Source organism: Dipodomys ordii, unplaced genomic scaffold, assembly GCF_000151885.1.
Source record: "Dipodomys ordii isolate 6190 unplaced genomic scaffold, Dord_2.0 Scaffold54, whole genome shotgun sequence".
NCBI classification, from domain to species: domain Eukaryota; kingdom Metazoa; phylum Chordata; class Mammalia; order Rodentia; family Heteromyidae; genus Dipodomys; species Dipodomys ordii.
Genome location: NW_012267270.1, coordinates 4,702,720 through 4,710,839, shown reverse-complemented (window position 1 = coordinate 4,710,839; position 8,120 = coordinate 4,702,720).

Below are 8,120 nucleotides of genomic sequence, written 5' to 3'. Positions count from 1 at the left end.
CCGGGGCCCGCGCGACCCCGGGGGTGGAGGGGGGCGAGGGGGAGCCGGGGGGTCGGGAACCCCGCATAGGGTGGAGAGGAGCGGAGGGAGCGGGCGGGGAGGGGACGGCAGGCGCGGCCGGGTGCGCCCCCGGGGCGAGGCCGAGAGGTGGATGCTGGGACCGCGGGGGAGCGGCGGACACGTCCCGGCCTGGCCCGGGCCGGAGTCGGGAGCCCGCGTAGGCGGATAGGATGAGCGAGGGATGAATGCCGTGCGGTCGGTTCGCTCCGCGCCCCTCGCCGCGTCCGTCGGGATGCAGGCAGGGTGCGCGGTGCGGACGCTGGCGCGCGGGGCGGGCGCAGGGCGCGGGGCGGACGCAGGGAGAAGTGAGCAGTTGTTTTCCCTGGCTGGAGCGCGGCGGCGGCGGCGGCGGCGAGGGCGAGGGGGGCTGGGACGCTGGCCCGGGGCCAGGGAGACAGTTTTGTTTTTTTCTCTTTTTTGGCTCACTTTTTTTCTTCCTGGCTAACGCGGGGTCGCGGCTGCCCCGCGGAGCGCGGGTGCGCGGCCGGGGCCCGGGCCCGCCGCTGGGCGCTTTCCAGGGAGCCCTCACCTGGGACCCGCGCGCCGGCCCGCCAGATTCCTCCGGGCGGGGCGGGGAGGCCCGGGGTACGCCGCCTCCCGGTCCGCGTCCCGGCGGGAAACCGAGGCTGGGGAGGAAGAAGGGCTTTGCCTGGGGTCACTCGGACGGTCGGAGGCCGCGTGGGCTCTTCTTCCCCAGCCGTCCTTGCCACCTGCGGGGGGGTGGTCCTTACCGCCCCCCAAAGTCACTTCTCCCCTCCGAGGCTCAGCCCTTTGGCCAAGGTTCAGTGAGGTCCCAGGAAGAAGCCAGTGGGGTCCGGAAGAGGATCAGAAAGAACGGCGCTAGACGCCCAGTTTTCCTTCCCCCGTCCCGTCCCCCCCCCCAATTGGAGAGCTTCCCGGTGCCCACCCTGCCACCTCCCCCCTCTTCCCCGGGGCTGGCGGGCGGCCTCAGACACTGGAATGGCCAAGGTCTGAGCTCAGGGGCTGGCCCCCTTCCCAGGCTAACAGCCGGAGGAGGGGGGTGCTGCTTGGGGGCACAGCAGGGCCCCGGGCACAGAGTGAGGAGGGGTCTTGAGTTGGTCAAAGCTAGAGGGAAGCAGGCCAGCCCACTGGTTTGGAGGGTGACTGTGTTTTCGGGGTGGGGGGGCAGGCCTTACGGTGAGGATGGGCCAGGAGACCCCAGGATCCAGTGTCTGACTCAAGAGAAGTCAGCTGGGGGGGCGGGGTGAAGGGTCTGGATCATGCCAAGCCAGGGTGGAGCCAGACCTTCTGGAAGAAACCACGGTTGGCAGTCTGATGGGGAAGGGGTTTGGGCTTACCTTCAGGCGCACCTGTCCCGGGAGCTCATGGCTTTTCCTGTGAGGTGTTTGTTTGGTCAGCGTTGGTGGGGGAGGATTGAGGAAGACGCTTTGTTGAGCTCTTCTTGAACTGCTCAGTGCCTCTGCCCTGTTCAGTACAGCCCGGGATAGAAATGGAGTCTGGACTGAAAGGAGAAAATAACTTTACAGCCTGGGAGAAGCCAGCCAGACCCCATCTGGGGCTGGGGAGAGGAGGAAGTGGAGGCAGCAAAGAGGAGCAAGGGTAGAAAAAGCAGGAGAGGCCAAGTCCCCACAGGAATCCTGGAGGGCCTGGGAGGCGGGGGGGCCCCCCTCCCCTTGGCTCTGGTCACCCTGAAGCTGGGAGTAATACTGAATGCTTACCACCTGCCAGGCGCGTAGCATTGTACACTCATTTTTTCCTTCATACTCATCTGAACCCGATCCTGCCCCGTCTAGAGCAGGCTGTGGCTCACCTTGGAACACAGTACAGTTCAACAGTCTAAGCTCAGAGTCTTCATCTCTCCAAGCCTCAGTTTTGTCACCCATGAAATGGGCTCTATTCATGTACCACACTAGAACAAAACTAGTCCTTCACCCCTTAACTCCAACGAGGGCTGGTGGGCACGTGCCAGGTTATTTTCATTTCACACGTGAAGGTGGTGCTGTGACAGAAGAGAGCAGGAGTCAAATCCCAGTACAGATGGGGAGGGGAGCTGAGATGAGGGGAGCGAGGAGGGAACCGGAAGCTGGTCAGGAGGTAGGTCATGGAGTCCAGAAAGTCCCGGACAAAAGAACTTGATAGCTAGGTATGGTGGCACACTTCTGTAAGCTCAGCACTCAGGAGGCAGAAGCCAGAGAGTCTGAGGCCATCCCAGGCTACAGAGTGAAATCTTATCTCCAGAAACAAACCCCTTCCTTTCTACCAGAGGCTGAAGGGTGATGCGGAGGGCACCTGGGAAACTGAAACAGCTAAAGAAGAGATTTTGCAAGGAGTGTGCAGAAAGGAGGTGTGGGAGGCGGGAGGAGCAGCAGGGTGAGGAGGGGAGAGAGCAACAGCAGAGCCGGGCAGGGAGTAGGACAAGGAGCTGTAGAAGCAAACAGCCAGGCTAGCTTCTGTCTGGGGGTGCAGTGCTCTGAGAGTGGGCTCCTGGCATGCCCCAGGCAGCAGGAGGATGCTAATTGGGAGCTAGGTGAACTGAGACTGTCCAACACGTGGCATCCTCATCCTGCCCACCATTTCTATCTGCTCACCACACGTGGTCCCCTCAGCTCCCTAGCAGCTGCTGGTCTGTGTGTTCTGCATTCTGCCATCTCCTCTAAGATCAAGGACATGATGACCTTCATAATCATCTAGATTATTAGGCTGCTCACATGGCTATTTTGCCGCCTCTAGTCTCATTCACTTGATGCCAGAGTGACTTTTATATGTTTGTCTGCCGTGGGGCTTGAACTTAGAGCCTGGGCACTGTCTCTGAGTTCTTTCACTCAAGGCAAGCACTCTACCACTTTGAGCCACAGAGCCACTTCTGGTCTTCTGGTGGTTAATTGGAGATAAAAAGTCTCATAGAGGGCTGGGAATGTAGCTTAGTGGTAGAGTGCTTGCCTGGCATGCTTGAAGCCCTGGTTCGATTCCTTAGTACCACATACACAGAAAAAGCTGGAAGTGGTGCTCTGGCTCAAGTGGTAGAGTGCTAGCCTTGAGCAAAAAGCTCAGGGACAGTGCTTAGGCTTTAGTCTCACAGACTTTCCTAGCTAGCTTCAAACCACAATCTTCAGATCTCAGCCTCCTGAATAGGATTACAGGCATGAGCCACCAGCTCCTGGGCAGGATGACTTTTTTTTTTTTTTTGTCAGTCATGGAGCTTGAACTCTGGGCCCATGCCCTATCTCTCAGTTCTTCAGCTCAAGGCGAGCGCTCTACCACTTGAGCTACAGCACCACTTCTGGTTTTCTGGTGGTTCATTGGAGATAAGAGTCTCACAGACTTTACTGCCCAGGCTGGCTTTGAACTGCGATCCTCAGATATCAGGCTCCTCAGTAGCTAGGATTACAGGTGTGAGTTAGCAGCGCCCGGCTAGAATGACATTCTTAAAAGTCAATTCCAGGGGCTGGGAAGGTGGCTCAGTGGTAGAGCGCTTGTCTTGCATGCATGAGGCCCTGGGTTTAATTCCTCAGTACCACATAAGCAAAAAGAAAAAAGCCGGAAGTGGCACTGTGACTCAAGTGGTAGAGCACTAGCCTTGAGTTGAAGAGCTGAGGGACAGCGCCCAGGCCCAGAGTTCAGCCTCCATGACTGGACCCCCACCCCCAAAAAAAATAAATTCCAGGTTGAAGCGTAGCTTAGTGGTAGATTGTGTGCTCAGTACGTGCAGGTCCTGGGTTCCAGTCCCAGCTCTTCCAAGCACTTTACACCTTGGCTTAAAAAAAAAGACCTTTTCTCACCCGGGCTTTCCATATTCTCCATTTCTCAAAGATGCTAAAGTTGTTCATCTGCCTGGGTGCTTTTTTTTTCTTTTTTTGGGGGGGGTCTGGTCGTGGGGCCTGAACTCTGGGTCTGGGTGCTGTCCTTCAGTTCAAGGTTAGCGCTCTACCAACTGAGCCACAGCACCACTTCCAGCTTTTTTCTTTTTGCTCATGTGGTGCTGAGGAATGGAACCTAGGGCCTCATGCATGCAAGGCAAGCGCTCTACCACTGAGCCACCTTCCCAGCCCCTGCCTGGGTGCTTTTTCCATTTTTATACCTCCTTTAAAATTGGGTTTATTTATTGTATAATTCATCCCACTCCCAGAAAGATGCAACCTTGTCTCTGGACAAGGGAGGTGGCTCATGCCTATAATCCTAGCTACTCAGGATACTTAGACCTAAGGATAGAAGCTCAAAACTAGCCCAGGAAGACAAATCTGAGAGATTTTTGTCTCCGACTAACCAGTGAAAAGTGGAAAGTAGAGGTGTGGCTTAAGTGGTAGAGTGCCAGTCAAGAGTGGAAAAAGCCAAGTGGGGATGCTACAGTTTGTTGGTTGATCAAAGGAAGAAAGAGCATGAGAACAAAAATTCACCTTCATTTACCATGTACTCTGCACTGTTAGGTCCCTTCCCTCCGATACTCTTTCCTCCCAGTGACCTTACATGGGAAACCAAGGCTCTGAAGTTGACTCGGGGAACCTAGTAAATTAGTTTCAGGGATTGAACAAATCCAAGACTGCTTCATTTAAAACGAAGAAGCTGGGTACCTGTGGCTCATGCCAATAATTCTAGCTACTTAGGAGACTGAGAGCTAAAGGTCTTGGTTCAAAGTAGCCCTAGCAGGAAAGTCCATAGGACTTCTGTTTCCAATTAACTACCAAAAAGCTGTGGCTTACGTAGTAGAGCACTAGCTTGAGCAAGAGCAAGAGCTAGAGCTCAGGGATAGCTCCCAGGCCCTGAGTTCAAGCATCAGGAATGGTTCAAGGATAGTGCTCCATCACTTTTTTTTTTTTGGTCCGGTCGTGGGGCCTGAACTCTGGGCCTGGGCACTGTCCCTCAGCTCTTCAGCTCAAGGCTAGCGCTCTACCACTTGAGCCACAGCGCCACTTCCCGCTTTTTTCTTATGTGGTGTTGAGGAATCAAACCCAGGGCCTCAGGCATGCAAGGCAAGCGCTCTACCACTGAGCCACCTTCCCAGCCGCAGTGATCCATCACTTTAAGCCATAGTGCCACTTCTGGTTTTTAAGTGGTTGGAGACAAGAATCTCACTGGGACTTTTCTGCTTTGTTTGGCTTTAAACCATGTGAGATCCTCAAATCTCAGCTTCCTGAATAGCTAGGATTACAGGTGTAAGCCACTGGTGATCAATTCATAGTGGGTTCTTTTTTTTCCCAGTTTTTTGTTTTTTTGTTTTTTGGTCTGGTTGTGGGGCCTGAACTCTGGGCCTGGGCACTGTCCCTCAGCTCTTCAGCTCAAGGCTAGTGCTCTACCACTTGAACCATAGCGCCACTTCCAGCTTTTTTTCCCCTGCGTATGTGGTGCTGAGGAATTGAACCCAGGGCCTCATGCATGCAAGGCAAGCACTCTACCACTGAGCCACCTTCCCAGCCCCCAGTTGTTTTTAATTTTTTTTCCTGTTTTCGGGCTTCAACTCTGGGCCTAAACCCTGCTGCTAAGCTTTTGTGCTCAAGGCTTGTACTCTACCACTTGAGCCACAGCTCCACTTCTAGCTTTTGTGATTAAATGGAGACAAGTGTTCCGGAATCTGGTGCTGCTGGCTCATGCCTGTAATCCTAGTCACTTGGAGACTGAGATCTGAGGATAACCATTCAAAGCCAGCTCAGGCAGGAAAGTGTGAGACTCTTAGCTCCAATTAACCACAGAAAAAGCCAGAAATGGTGCTGTGGCTCAAGTGATAGAGTGGCTAGCCTTAAGCAAAAGGAGCTCAGGGATAGCACCCAGACCCAGAGTTCATGCCCCAGGGCTGGCAAAAAAAAAGGAATCTCATGGACTTTCCTGCCCAGGCTGGCTTTGAACTTCAATCCTTAAATCTCAGCCTCCCTTGTAGCTAGAATTACAGGCATGAGCCACCAACATCCGGTTTTTCCCAGAGTTTTATGTCCCTAGACTGGGCCAGCTATGTAAATTGGGAAAATCTTTAAATTTCTCTATGCCTCTGTTTCCTTATTTTCCACAGGGAACAATGAACTGACATCTATGAGGCCCTGGTGCATGGTGCATGGTGCATGATAAGGATTCAGTGTACGTCAGCTCTTGTCATTATGTCTGGGTCTGGAGGCCATGCTGGGCTGGGTGGTGGGAAGAGAACTGCCACTGAATGGGGCCAGCCCTGTGCCAGCTTTCATCTGGGAAGTTTATAGGCTCTGAGGAAAGATATGGCTCTGTGGGTGGGGTTGGCAATGGGAAGGCAGGGAAGGACACTGCTCATTAGGTTGAAAGGGGAGGGACAGAGTTACAGAAGCCTTAAGGGCACAATTCTACCCTGAAGCATCTATCTCTTTGCAAAGATACTGTTCTGAAAGTAGCAGTTACTGGGTCCCTTGAATGTGCCACTTAGCATGGGCAAAGACAAGCAAATGTGAGGCAGGATTAGACATGAAATGAACCTACCTTCATGCCTAATAGAACTTATTTTGTGTGTGTGTGTGTGTGTGTGTGTGTGTGTGTGTGTGGTATGTTGGTCCTGGGACTTGAACTCAGGGCCTGCGTGCTGTCCTTGAGCTTTTTGGTTCAAGACTACCACCTCTACCACTTGAACCACACCTCCACTTCTGGCTTTTTGGGTGGTTAGTTGGAGATAAGAGATCTCATGGACTTCCTTGCCCAGGCAGGTTTTGTACTATGATCCTCAGATCTCAGCCTGAGTAGCTGGGATTATAGATGTGAGCCATTGACACCTGGCTGTTCTTATTTTTTTCTTTTCACCTGTAGTTTTCCCTGTGCTAAGGATTGGATCCAAGACCTTCTACATGCTAGCCACAGCTCCTCTTGGTGCTTCATACATCATGATGCCAGCACTCTTCTTGTCAGGTCAGAAGGCTCTTCTGCCCTCACCACTCCTCATCCTGCACAGGCAGGGTGAGTCTGCCAGTGACCACTCAGGCCCAGTGGAGCCCCAGTCCTGCCAGTCCCAGATCGGTGGCAATCAGTACATTTTTTTGGGGGGGGGTGTTGGTCGTGTAGCTTGAACTCTGGGCCCAGGCACTGTCCCTCAGCTCTCCACCTTAAGGCAAGCACTCTACCTCTTGAGCCACAGTTCCACTCCAGTTTTCTGAGCGGCTTATTGGAGATAAGAGTCTCATAGACGCCGGGCGCTGGTGGCTCACGCCTGTAATCCTAGCTACTCAGGAGGCTGAGATCTGAGGATCGCGGTTCAAAGCCAGCCCGGGCAGGATCCCAGCCCTCTTTCTTTCTTTCTTTCTTTTTTTTTTTTTGTCGGTCGTGGCGCTGTGGCTCAAGTGGTAGAGTGCTAGCCTTGAGCTGAAGAGCTGAGGGACAGCGCCCAGGCCCAGAGTTCAGGCCCCACGAACGGACCCCAAAAAAAAAATCTAATGTGTCACAGATAATATTTAATTAAGGCTAGTACACAAGATAAGGACAACTTGAGATACTGACTTTGGCCTTGCCACTCAGGGTCCCAGGTCAGCAAATCCATAAATCCAGGTTTCCATTGACTTCTCCACTTGGTTTAAAGTGTTAATTTAGACACTGGAGGATATATGAACAACTCCTAAGACTTTGTTTTGGCCCTAAAAAAAAAAAATCTAGTGTCTGGTGCTGGTGGCTCAAGTTTGTAATTCTAGCTACTCCAAACTATGATCTAGGGATTGTAGCAGAGCAGCCTGGGCAGGAAAGTCCATGAGACGCTTGTCTCCAATTTACCACCAGAAACTTGTAAGTGGCATTGTGGCTCAAAGCGCTAAAGCCCTAGCCTTGAGCAAAAGAGCTCAGGGACAGCACCAGGCTCTTAGTTCAAGCCCCATGACTGACCAAAAAACCAAAAAAGAAAAAAGAAAAAGCTAAGAGAAGCCTAGTTCAAGCCCCATGACTGACCAAAAAACCAAAAAAGAAAAAAGAAAAAGCTAAGGGAAGCCGGGCACTGGTAGCTCATGCCTATAATCCTAGCTACTCAAGAGGCTGAGATCTGAGGATTGAGGTTCAAAGTCGGCACAAGCAGGAAAGTCCATGAGATTCTTTTTTTTTTTTTTTTGGGTCCAGTCGTGGGGCCTGAACTCTGGGCCTGGGCGCTGTCCCTC